The 13692-nt window shown below is 38.5% G+C and overlaps 1 pseudogene; it reads right to left on the bottom strand.

Moving 5' to 3' along the window:
• Positions 1-608: 608 nt before the first annotated feature.
• Positions 609-9116, bottom strand: LOC149257371 (adenosylhomocysteinase-like; annotated as a pseudogene).
• Positions 9117-13692: the final 4576 nt, after the last annotated feature.

Genomic DNA, 13692 nt, shown 5'->3' with positions numbered 1-13692 from the left:
CAACATGACCCTCTCGGGCAAAGGCATTTATGATATAATGTCGAGGTTTCAAAAGTCTTAAAAAAGGCTTTCATGTTGGATTACCCAGAAAAATTCTTCTAGCATAATGGATTCTGGATTACCCATAAATTCTTCTATCATAATGGATACCCTTTGGAAACATTCACTCAGAAATGATTTGTTGTATTAAAAATCTCTCGGGTTTCGACCTTCTGCTGTCATTCTAACAAATTCTTGATTTGGCACAGTTCACCCGTTCAGAAGCACTTCAATTATCATTTAGTATTTAAAACCAGAACGTCTGCAAGATAAAACCTTAGCGTATGCCATAATCTCTACACAGAGAAAACCTTAGCGTATGCCAGAATCTCTACACAGAGAAAACCCTAAACCTAGATGTATTTTATGCTCATGTATACCTATTAGATTCCTCGAGTTTTGCATAATAAAATTCCACTTTTTTCAAAATTTTGTTCCAATAATCCAAAAGAAGAAAGCTCACATGCATCTTATATCATAAGACCATACTAAACAGAAAATTATACGGTACCGAAGCGGCGGTACCGCTAAAATAAAGCAGCACACACACATCCAAACAAAAACTATCTTTAGTGGGCAGGCTCGTAAGGTCCCTCAATGGGCACATTGATGTACGCTGCTTGCTCAGGAGAAATCTTCGTTAGCTTAGCTCCCAACTTCGGCAAATTCAGAGCAACCACCTTTTTGTCTAGGTGCTTAGGTAGCACATAGACCTTCTCCTCATACTTCCCTGACTTCTTCTCGTTCCAGAGCTCTAGTTGAGCAATAACCTGCAGTTAAAAAGCAGTGATTATCAACCATGAACGGACGCATCCACCAATCCAACATATGCAAAAACATAAACGAATAGTTGGAATGCCTAACCAATATGATATAATATTGCATGTCATTGCAAATATTTACCTACTTTGTGAAGGAGCGAGACATGACAAAACTTGGGTGGTCAGTAGCACAACCCAGGTTCATCAGACGTCCCTCTGCGAGATTTGCAGCGATGATGCCGCTATTGGTGTCAGGAAACACCCACTTGAATTCAAAACCTTGCATGTAAAAGTTGTTGTCAAAATGACCAATGTTGCAAACAATGGCATTATTCTTCATTTTCCTCATGTATTGATCCACAAAAATATCAGCAGTGCCAAATACATCCTCAGGAAGGGCTTCCATAACAGGTTTCATGGCACAGAATGGCTTTCCAACATCTCCATATCCACACCCTACACCAACCTTATCAGCAATCATGACATATTTGACTCCGATCAGACCATCTGGGAGAGAGAGTCTACATCCATTTAAGTCATCCCACTGCAAGAAAATAGAACAAAGATGCAATCAAATTCAAGACAACCCAAAAATAAAATAGTATAAAAACTCTACCAGAACAACACTTTCCAGCCCTAGACCTAATTTCGCAACGCTTCGAAGCACACAAAACAAGCTTCCAAACAGGCCCAAACAACTTAGCACCCTTATGATCTCGATGAATCCCAAGGCATAAAAAGTAGTGCAATCTATATAGTCTAAAATAAGTTCAATGCATCCTGCCCAGCAATACACACAATGCAACCAAGAACATAAATGAAACTCAGTGTTTAAAACGCAAGATCTCTTTTATAATGCCCCCTCAATCCAACCTTCATAAATTACCCTTCACTAAGATGTTCATACACCCGCACGGATCGACTAAAACATGTTGGGAATTTTCTGCTAAATTCCAAAACAAAATAATGAACAGAGAAACAATGCTCTATTTTAACCACAGGATCTTAACACAGGGAAGCTAAATAGTTTTTGGACAGAACAGAGTATTTCAGATGCACAATAAAACTTTGTATTCATTAATAAAAACTGCCTGATACAAATGTCTTCCTCTTACAGAGGGATTCTCCAAGTAGAACTGAAAAACTTTCAGAGTTCACAAAAGAGATTACTCTGTCTCTCATGAAAAACTTTACACTGTCTCAGCTTGTTGTGCATAAAATTTTATTTACGCTGTTGAATATCCCATTACATTTTTTTTCAACAAAACCAGGATATAACATTGTCTCTGTTTAAAAATAAATACACTATTGTGTAAAGAAACTTACATATGTGCTGCTGTGCATTCCCTTACATTGCCAGTTCAACGAGCAACAACAAAAACTTCACACACTTGCGTATGTTTCACATTGCATTGCATATACAATGAACAACATTACCCTCATGCTGCTGCGCATATTGGGTTTTCATTTTCCACAAAAATTTGATTCTACACTGCCCTGTTCCTTTTTCCTTCGCACTGCTCTGCGTGTTCACTGCATTACATTTCATATACAATCCAATATACAAAACAAAACATAATGATACATATGCCATACATCCGTGCATAACAAAATTAAATGGTTTTACCAACGTTTACTTGTGCCCATACTCCCGCTGATAGAAAATAATAAAATTAAAAAATTTTACCTACGTTCTACCCATCACAATAAATTTCATTAATTACTTTTACGGAGAAACTGGCAGTCAAAACAAAAATTTCACGCAAGGTTCATTTGCTGCAGGCCTGAACGCAGCTTTGGTTTCAATCAACGGTGGACAGCGTTGAATTCAATCGGACGGATATCGCTTGCTCAAACCAAATGAACGTTATGCCCCGATGAAAACCACTTTAGCAAAACTGTTGTGCACGTGTCAGCGTTGGGTTTTATCACTGTCGTTCGGAGGAAAACCACTTGCTCAGCAAAAGCAGTGCGATGGAGTCTGGTGGTTTTCCGGAACAGTACGCAGCAGGGGAAATTACATTTCAACACTCCCCTTTAATTTCAATTGCTGGGTTATCAGTCATACCCAGACATTTCCTCAAAAATTCAAAGCTTTTCTGCCCCAATGGCTTAGTTAGAATGTCTGCAACCTGCTCCTGAGTCCTGCAATGTTTTAAAACAATTTCTCCATTGCTTACCAATTCCCTGATGTAATGAAACTTTGTGTCAATGTGTTTCGTTCTCTTATGAAACACCGAATTCTTGGATAATACAATAGCTGAGCTATAGTCACAAAAAATCACAGTTCCTTTTGTTTGCTCTTGGCATAAGCTCCTTAACATCCTTCTCATCCAAACTGCTTGACATGCTGCTACTATAGCTGCCACATATTCTGCCTCTGCTGTAGACAATGCTACAATAGGTTGTTTTTTAGAAGCCCATGAAATGGCTCCTGAACCCATGTGAAAAACATAACTGGATGTGCTTTTCTGATCATCTACACTTCCAACCCAATCACTATCAGTGTATCCAATTAAATCTGAACATTCTGAAGTAGTATATAAAATGCCAAACCTGTTAGTACCTTTAACATAACTCAGAATCCTTTTTGCTGCCTGCCAATGTGCTTCTTTTGGCCTCTCCATGAATCTGGAAATCAAACTAACAGCAAACATTATATCTGGCCTAGTTGTAGTCAAATACATGAGGCTGCCAACTATGCTCTTGTACAAACTAGGATCAAAATCCTTGCTGTTGTCCTCTTTGCTAAGTTTTAATCCCATCACTTTGGGAGTGATTGCTGCTTTGCTCTCCTGCATATTAAATCTTTCCAACACTTCATTAACATATTTTGCCTGTGAGATAAAAATCCCATTTCCATTTTGTTCTACTTCTATTCCTAAGAAGTATCTCAACAAACCCATGTCAGTCATTTCAAATTCTTCTTTCATGACTGTTTTGAAATTTTTGATAAGGTAATCATCATTTCCTGTGAAAATAACATCATCAACATATAACACAACAATTAGTATTATACCATCCTTTTCTTCGATGTAGAGGGTGGGTTCTCCCTTACACTTATCAAATCCATTTTCCAGTAGATAGGAATCTATCCTACTGTACCATGCTCTTGGTGCTTGATTCAGCCCATAAAGAGCTTTCTTCAATCTGCACACTTTGTGCTCTTGGCCTTTCTTTTCATAGCCTAGAGGTTGTTCAATGTAAACCTCCTCCTTTAACACTCCATTTAGGAATGCTGACTTCACGTCCATTTGGTAAACTTTCCACTTGTTTTGTGCTGCTATGGACATCACTGCTCTCACTGTTTCCAGTCTAGCAACCGGTGCAAAAGTTTCCTCATAGTCTCTCCCATACTGCTGCTTGTATCCTTTGATGACCAGCCTTGCCTTGTGTCTTTCTATTTTGTCTTCAGCATTACTCTTTGTCTTGTAGACCCATTTAACTCCAATGACTTCTTTTCCTTTTGGTAGTTCAACTAGATCCCATGTCTTGTTTCTTTCTATGGCATTAATCTCCTCATCCATAGCTTCTATCCATTTCTTATCCTTAATTGCCTCTTCGAAATGAATAGGGTCATCAACATGACAATATAATGCAAATAAAGAATTCATACCTTCATTTGCTGCCTCTTGCTCATAAATATCACTTAAATTTCTGAACTTCTTACCTCTTTCATTTGGTGTGCAAGTGCTTGAAGAAGCACTAGAATTTCCTCCTTGTGGTGTGCTTGGAGAAGCACTTTCATTTCTCCTCAAGGGTGTCCCTTGCTTTTCTTGTGTTGGTGCTGCTATTTGGGGATGTATTTCAGCCATCTCCTCATCATTTTCATCATGTGACAAAGAGCTCTTAACATTCACTGTTTTCTCTATGCTTCCATCCCAAGCTTCCTCCTCAATGAACTGAACATCTCTACTCACAATAAGCTTCTTGGTGGATGGGTTATACAACCTGTAAGCTTTGGATTCCTCACTGTATCTAATGAAAATACATTTCTCCCCTTTTTTGTCCAACTTCTTCCTTAGCTGATCTGGAATGTGTGCATAAGCCACACATCCAAAAACTTTCATGTGGGTGACTCCTTGCTTTCTCCCACTCCATGCTTCTTCCGGCACTCTGTTCATCACTACTTTTGTAGGGCATCTATTCAAAATGTACGCTGCACAATGTACAGCTTCAGCCCAATAATCATTTGGCAAATGCTTTGCCTTTAACATACTCCTCGCCATATCCATGATTGTCCTATTCTTCCTGTCAGCAACTCCATTTTGTTGTGGGGTGTACCTAGTGGTAAACTGCTTATGAATTCCAATTTCTCTACAAAAACGTAGAAATTCCTTGGAGATATACTCACCTCCTCTATTAGTTCTTAGAACTTTGATATGCAGCACGCTTTGGTTTTCTACAAGTGCTTTGAAATTGCAGAATCTTTCAAACACTTCACTTTTATTCTTCAAGAAATAAACCCAAATTTTTCTTGTAAAATCATCATTGAATGTTAATATGTAGTGGCTTCCTGCAAGTGATGGAGTTTGCATCGGTCCATATAAATCTGAGTGAACGATTTCTAAGGGTGCTTTTGCCATTATGCTTTTCCCTGATAGAAAACTTTCTCTGTGTTGTTTCCCCAAGATGCAACCTTCACAAAGGCTGTCTGGTTTCTCTATCAATGGTAATCCTCTTACCATTCCTTTTCTATTCAGCAAGTTAAGACCTCCAAAGTTGAGATGTCCAAATCTCAAGTGCCACAACCAATTTTCATCCTTTGGTTCGCTTTGGAAAGCCTCTTGAGTCACTGCTACAATTACTTCTTTATTTTTCAAATCTGCTTTCATCCTGAGAGGGAACATTCTGTTCCTTGTCATCTTCACTTCAGCAATACATTGTTTGCTGGGTGCTCTATCCATGATGGTGCATATATCATTCACAAAGAAAACATTATAACCCTTTTGAACAAGCTGTCCAATACTTAAGAGGTTACATTTCATTCCAGGAACATAATAAACATCTGTTATGGTTTTCCTTTCACCTTTCTTTGTTAAAACTTTTACTTCTCCTTTTCCCATAACAGAAACTTTATTATCAGTTCCTAGTGTGACTTGTGACTTCACACTTTGATCTAACATAGAAAACAGGGCTATGTTTCCTATCATATGGTTGTTGCAATCAGAGTCTATAAACCATACATCTTCACTCTTTTCTTCAGCCATATTACAAGCTAAAAACAAATTGTTTTGGCTGACATTTTCTCTAGTGAAATTTGCACTAGTTCTATTACTCATATTATGTTGTTTCTTCCTACATTCATTTGCATAATTCCCATACTTTTTACAATAATAACATTGGACATTGGATTTTTCATACCTTTGTCCTTGAGCATGATGTTGTCCATTTTGTTGGCTGCTGCCTTAGCCTTGGTTCTGATTTGGATTGCTGCCTCTTCCTTGAACATTTGTTGGACTGTTTCTTCCACCTCTGTTTTGGATTCTGCCTCTTCCTCTCTTGATTCCTCTGCCTTGACCTCTTCCTCTTCCAAAGGACATCTGGGTCTTGAAGGCATGCTCTAGAGATGAGTTTTCATTTTTACTCAATCTCTACTCGTGTTATCAGTGATGCATGTAGTTCATCAACTGAAAAGTTTGTGAGATCCTTTGTCTCTTCTATGGTGGTGATAATCACATCGAACTTTGAGGGTAGGACCCTCAATAGTTTCTCCACAATCCTCCTTTCTTCAAGAATCTCTCCATGAGACCTTATCTGTGTGACCAGACCAATCACTTGTGTGAAGAATGACTCAATACTATCAGACTCCTTCATGCAAAGATTCTCAAAATCTCTCCTCAGAAACTATAGTTTTGTTGTCTTCACTTTCTCCATGCCTTGATAGGTTGTCTTGAGAGTTTTCCGTGCTTCTTTGGATGTCTTAGCTGCTGCTATCCTTGGAAACACACTCTCATGCACTGCTTGATACAAAAATACGAGAGCTTTGAATCCTTCTTCTTATAGCTCTTCAACAGATCTTTCTCTGCCTGTGTCAAGTTATTAAACTCATCTTCATCTGCTGGTTCTTCAAAACCATCCTCAACAAATTCCCATAAATCTTGAGAAGCAAACAGGGCTCTCATGGTTATTGCCCAATAGTCATAGTTTTTCCCATTAAACTGTGGGAGCTGAGTATTAAAGATACCCATGCTAGTGCTGGTTCCAGCCATCCTTGCACTCTCTCAGCTATGCTTCAAAATATAGTCAAGTATTTAAATAACTGGCTTGAGAAATACCTTTGAATCTTTCTCGACTGAGTCTTCACTATGCTGGAGAAGCTGCTTCAGCAAGAAACCTTCCTTCAGTTTCTTTGACTCTTTCAAAGAGCCTGGATAAGCTCTGATACCACTGTTGGGAATTTTCTGCTAAATTCCAAAACAAAATAATGAAAAGAGAAACAATGCTTTGTTTTAACCACAGGATCTTAACACAGGGAAGCTAAATAGTTTCTGGACAGAACATAGTATTTCAAATGCACAATAAAACTTTGTATTCATTAATAAAAACTGCCTGATACAAAATTCTTCCTCTTACAGAGGGATTCTCCAAGTAGAATTGAAAAACTTTCAAAGTTCACAAAAGAGATTACTCTGTCTCTCATGAAAAACTTTACACTGTCTCAGCTTGTTGTGCATAAAATTTTATTTACACTGCTGAATATCCCATTACATTTTTTTTCAACAAAACCAGGATATAACACTGTCTCTGTTTAAAAATAAATACACTGTTGTGTAAAGAAACTTACATATGTGCTGTTGCGCATTCCCTTACATTGCCAGTTCAACGAGAAATAACAAAAACTTCACACACCTGTGTATGTTTCATATTGCATTACATATACAATGAACAACATTACCCTCATGCTGCTGCGCATATTGGGTTTTCATTTTCCACAAAAATTTGATTCTACGCTGCCCTGTTCCTTTTTCCTTCGCGCTGCTGTGCGTGTTCACTGCATTACATTTCATACACAATACAATATACAAAACAAAACATAATGATACATGTGCTATACATCCATGCATAATAAAATTAAATGGTTTTACCAACGTTTACTTGTGCCCATACCCCCGCTGATAGAAAATAATAAAATTAAAATTTTTTACCTATGTTCTACCCATCACAATAAATTTCATTAATTACTTTTACGGAGAAACTGGTGGTCAAAACAAAAACTTCACGCAAGGTTCATTTGCTGCAGGCCTGAACGTAGCTTTGGTTTCAATCAACGGTGGACAGCATTGAATTCAATTGGACGGATATCGCTTGCTCAAACCAAATGAACGTTATTCCCCGATGAAAACCACTTTAGAAAAACTGTTGTGCACGTGTCAGTGCTGGGTTTTATCGTTGCCGTTCAGAGGAAAACCATTTGCCCAGCAAAAGCGGTGCGATGGAGTTTGGTGGTTTTCCAGAACAGTACGCAGCAGGGGAAATTACATTTCAACAAAACAAACTTCTGCCACATCATATTTCCAGCCTCATCAATTGAGATTAGTGATCTAAAACTCCCCTAGACAATTTTCTGAAATAAACCAAAGCCTTTTTAATCTACCCACATACCTTGCTCTTGGTAACAGAGTCATTAGCATTGATAGCAAGGAACAACAAAGTCCCACGGGCTTGCATCTGATAAAGTCTCTTAACACCAGTAGTTGTCTCCTCAGAAACACCAACTAATCTATCCTTTATCCTATGGTACTTCAAGGGATCCACCTTGATGCTCTCCTTGATCAACGCCAAAATCATTTGAAACTTCAGATTCATGGTAGACTCCAGATCTGGCAACTTCCCGGCCTTGGCAAACTCCTCCTCGGCCTTGAACCCCTCATGAATCAACAAAGTTGCATCACCACCGTCATCGACAATGAGATCGGGGCTACCGCCTAGACCCGAGTCAAGAGCCCTTTCTGGACACCACCAATACTCTTGCAGAGTCTTTCCCTTCCAAGCGAACAACGCAGTGTTGTCTCTGGCAATAGTCGCGGTAGCGTGAACCTGCGTGGAGAAAACGTTGCAGGAGCACCATCTCACCTCGGCACCTAGAGCCGTGAGGGTCTCAATGAGCACCGCGTTCTTCATGGTCATGTGGAGGGACCCCGTGATCCGAACACCCTTAAAGGGCTGAGTGGGGCCGAACTCAGCTCTGCAGGCCATCAATCCAGGCATCTCAACTTTCGCCAGTTCAATCTCCAACCTCCCAAAATCTGCCTGGGATAGATCCTTCACCTTGTATTCCTGTCCTGACACAGTTTTCTCGGCGAGGAGCGCCATTGTCGTATCCTCCCTCCTGATTAAAATATCCTAAATAAAATAGTTATTATGATTACTATTATAATTAGAATGATGGCTTCGCTAGGGTTTTCGTAGTCTAGACGCAAAATCAAGGAACCACTTCCAAATCCGATCACTAACATCCTGACCAAAAATGCCTATAATCTTGATCAGCTCTAATACCAAGAAGCTCTGAAATCAAGAAGCAAAAATGCAGAACTGACAGAACGGACTCACAAGATTAGAAGTGTGTCACTAGTCTCACTATTTATAGTTTGTATACGACCACGGACGGCCAGGATCTTCTATTGTTTGAACAATGTGGATCCATGTGGATCCTCGATGCCATATTGGTTGATTTGTCTGAACTCAATTGAAGTGGACGATTGGTAGGTAAGGAAGGAAAGTTTAGGGGAGAGATTCCTAATGTTGTGCACGGACCAGTTATTGATATAGTACTGGTCCCACCAAACCACCATAAATTGAGACTTTTGAAATCAATATTTAAGCAAAAATAAATAACATTAAGTATAAATAAGTATTAATTTATGTCCAAAATTTCCCCATACATTGACTGGGCCTACAACTATCCATAAATAGTATCTTACTACTTAAGACTGCACACCATATTGACCCAACTAGAAAACAACTAAAACCATAAAGGCTTCCAAAATGCTCTATTCCAGAAGTACAAAGTAGCAGCACACATATTCCAATGTTGTGCAGGGACCAGTGATTGATATAGTACTGGTCCCACCAAACCACCATAAATTGATACTTTTGAAACCAATATTTAAACAAAAATAAATAACATTAAGTATAAATAAGTATTAATTTATGTCCAAAATTTCCCCATACATTGGCTGGGCCTACAACTGTCCATAAATAGTATCTTATTACTTAAGACTGCACACCATATTGACCCAACTAGAAAAGAGCTAAAACCATAAGGGTTTCCAAAATGGTCTATTCCAGAAATACAAAGTAGCAGCACACCTATTCCAGAAATACAAAGTAGCAGCACACGATATTGACCCAACTAGAAAACAGCGAAAACCATAAAGGCTTCCAAAATGGTCTATTCCAGAAGTACAAAGTAGCAATTGAAGTGGACGAATGGTAGGTAGGGGAGGAGAGTTTAGGGGAGAGATTCCTAATGTTGTGCAGGGACCAGTAATTGATATAGTACTGGTCCCACCAAACCACCATAAATTGAGACTTTTGAAACCAATATTTAAACAAAAATAAGTAACATTAAGTATAAATAAGTATTAATTTATGTCCAAAATTTCCCCATACATTGACTAAGCCTACAACTGTCCATAAATAGTATCTTACTACTTAAGACTGCAAACCATATTGACCAACTAGTAAACAACTAAAACCATAAAGGCTTCCAAAATGGTCTATTCCAGAAGTGCAAAGTAGCAGTGACTTCAACCCCCACTCATCATAACTGCAGCTTTGCATCCCAAATAAATATCCATACTTGCACATAATAAAAGGGAATGTATGTTAGCCATAACTACTATGTTGTTCAACAACTAAACACCTTATGTTCAATAAATGACACCCAACCCAATAACATTTAAACCCACTTTGTTCAATAAATGACACCGAGACCCAATAACTGCAATAAATGACACCCAACTCACTGTATTTCTCATTAAAACAGATCAAAGCACATGGATCAACAAATAACCAATTCCCAACCATTAGATCACATCAAATTAAATCCAGACCACACATTCAAAATGAAGCCATTGCAATCCATGTGCATCCATGTCCACCAATTAAATTCAAGTGCCAAAAACTATAAAAGAAGTCCACCCACTGTTGAAGTTGCATCTTATGCTTTCAAACTATTCAACAAACTTGAAGACAACATCACAAAACAGTTGCCAATATATCTAGGTTAGTTATATCAATTACAACTCATTCTTCTTACAATTCTGTTTTCATTGTTTTCATTTATCAGATTTCTTACATGATCTTTCTGGCCATAACTGCTAAAAGGATAGCTAGATGGTTTCACAAACAGCCATTGAAACTCATTCTTCTTACAGTTCTGTTTTCATTGTTTTCATTTATCAGAATTCTTACATGATCTGTCTGGCCATAACTGCTAAAAGGATAGTTGGATGGTTTCACAAACAACCATTGAATAAAAAGTAGGTTCTAAATATAGCTATTTAGAAAAGTTAAAACCATTCCTTAAAATAAAAGAAATGAATGCCTTCAACATACTTAATTTTTTCATTTCAATTTTCTAAAACTTTTTATGACTGATAAGTCCATTCCAAGGCTGATCACAGCTACAAGTTGTTCCCAACATAGAATCTATGCCCAACCTTACTGTGATTATGACAGGCATAGCACTCTTCTAGAGCATATGACCATGTTTTGTTTGAGTTTCCAAACTGATTACTATGCCTGGAATGGTGGCCATGGACTGCAATGGAGAAGCTGCAATACTGAGACATTTTTGGCAATGCCAAACAGCAAAAAAAATGGAAAATGATATTTGAAACAAAATATATGTGCACATTTCACTTGCTTGTGCCTTAGCTAGTTCCTATCCTTACATTAATAAAGCAGTCATGGAAATTCATCCTTATAAGCCCAGCTTGCTATAAGGAACTAGCCTTGAAAAAGCCTTGGAAACTGATTGCTGAATAATGCCTTCAACTGCACTGCAACTTCTATCATAGAATCCTACTTGAAGCCCATTAGCAGATATCCGTATAAAATTTGCTAAATTGATGAACAGGCTGGCAATTGAGAGACTACGAAGTAATGCAATTCAATTTCTTGTAACATACATGTTGATAATTTCCTGTAATAAAGAATAAGTATTTTTGCCTTGTATGAAAGCATAATTTACAAATATTATAATGTCTAAATGCATACAATAATTTTACAGGTTGTTGCATCTATGGCAAAAGGAAGTTATACTGCTTGTACAAGGAGAAGTGATAGGAGAGTGACAAGGCGTGCGCAACTGCGATGCACATCGTCTGATGAGGACAGGACAACGGATGTCAATGCCAGAAATGCACCAAGGAACATTGTTGAGGATGACCATGTGACAGCAGCTGATGTTAACACACCATCAGCCACAAAACCACAATCAACAATAGTCCAAGGAGCAAGCTCAACTAAAAATATCAATGCTATAAGAGGATGGAAAAAAGAACAAATGTTAGTTGCAATTGACGACATAGAGTTTAATGGATACTCAGTTCGGGCATCTACAAAAAAACATGGTATTCCTACCTCATCAATACATTATTGGATAAATGGACTGACTCATACAAAACGTAGAGGACCTCTTACAGTTATGACTAAGGAGGAGGGAGCCGAGGTGGTTGAGTGTTGTAAAGAGATGGCCCAATTGAGACATGGGATAGAGTTGATACAACTCAAATCAAGAGTTTCTCAAATCTGTCAAGGGAGGCCAAACCGATTCAAAGATGGGTTTCCTGGTACATCATGGTGGTTTGGGTTTAAAAAAAGGCATCCAGAACTTGTATTGCATACTGCTAAGGGCCTTGACAGAGACAAAGCATTAAACTTGCGCCCTACAGTTGTGCAAAAGTTCTATGACACACTTTCTAGTGCTTACGATAAACATTCTTATGGAGCATACCATATATGGAACTGTGATGAAACAAGTTTACAGGAAGGGATGAATTGTGGCATGCGGGTAATTTCCAAGAGAGGGAGCCGAAATGTGCCAAAGATTTTGCCTAAGAGCAGGGAGTGGATAACTATTTTATGTTGTGTCAATGCAATTGGTACTTCAATCCCAGGATTCTATTCAAAGGTAAAAATCAACTGAAAAACTATATATAGAACTGTGAACCAGGTGCATGCATGGCTGCACATCCCCATGCATGGATGACTAAAGAATTGTTTCTAAGTTGGCCTTTTCACTTTGCTGCTTCGGTACCAGCTGGCGTTTCGCCTAATAACAGACACCTATTGATATTAGATGGCCATGGGAGCCACATGGCTGTACAAACAATTGAGGAAGCAAATAATTTAGGCATTGACCTGTTGACATTGCCTGCTCATACCACTCACAGACTGCAACCCCTTCCTTTTCAAGAACTATTTCAGGTTGGAGCGCGCTGCATGGATGGCAAAGAATCCAGGGGTTGAGGTGAAAAGGTTCGAGCTAACAAAGCTTGCAAGTAAAGCTTTTAAAAGGGATTTGACACCATCAAATATCAAGGCTGGCTTTAGGAGGACAAGAATCTAGCCACTGAACTACGATGCTCTTATGCATGATACTGGTTGTAGCCAAGCGTTTCATGTGTATCGTCAAGAAGAATGGAATGCCCAAACAGGTGTTGAATTGCAAGAAGTAGATGACCAAGATGATGTTGTTGCAGCTGGTAATATGATTTCCCTATCTCAAGGACACTTATATGTTGAAGATGATGAAACTGTATGTGAAACACAATATAACCATGAACAAATTCACAGTAACATGGAGATCGTTCCACCAACTCAAGAACATGAAATTCATGTTGCTGATATTGTTAATGACATTGTTGAACATGCAGTTGAC

The sequence above is a fragment of the Pinus tabuliformis genome, chromosome 6 (assembly GCF_031772625.1).
Source record: "Pinus tabuliformis cultivar Carrire ecotype Pingquan chromosome 6, CPIR1, whole genome shotgun sequence".
Classification (NCBI taxonomy): domain Eukaryota; kingdom Viridiplantae; phylum Streptophyta; class Pinopsida; order Pinales; family Pinaceae; genus Pinus; species Pinus tabuliformis.
Note: the sequence above shows the minus strand (reverse complement) of the source record. Positions and strands in the feature narration are given on the sequence as shown.